Below are 520 nucleotides of genomic sequence, written 5' to 3'. Positions count from 1 at the left end.
GGGACCGAAAACTGGTCGGGGAGCGCGGCTGCCAGAAACCGAAGAAGAGGTTGGACGTCGCCCGCAGAGGGACGACACACCGTGCGAAATTGGACCGACAGAAGGAAAAATTCATTGGAGAAACTGCAACAGGGCCATTTTTGAGCGAGTATACCAGAGATTAGTGCCACTCGGGAAGAATTTAAGGAAGCATTGTTTTGACCTTGTGGAGGAGACGACACCCGGCAAAACGGATAAAGACACTGCAAACAGAGGAAGTACCGGTTATGTAGAGACGCCTGTCTCCCCACCATGAATGGAGAATGAAAGATGACGAGTACATGATAGTGAGTGGAAGTACTAATGGACGAGCTTGCGCCCTACCACGGAGCTGCGTAACTCTCTTTCTCCTAGCTTACAGGACAATAAGGACTTGGCCCGTGCTAGGCTAGTTTTCTGAAAAGAACTCCGACTGCCCTGAGACCTACTGTTTGGAGTACCCCCACACAAGGAACTAAAAGATATTCCTGGGAAAAGATTC

This window comes from Cryptotermes secundus, unplaced genomic scaffold (genome assembly GCF_002891405.2).
Source record: "Cryptotermes secundus unplaced genomic scaffold, Csec_1.0 scaffold3454, whole genome shotgun sequence".
Taxonomy (NCBI): Eukaryota; Metazoa; Arthropoda; class Insecta; order Blattodea; family Kalotermitidae; genus Cryptotermes; species Cryptotermes secundus.
Note: the sequence above shows the minus strand (reverse complement) of the source record.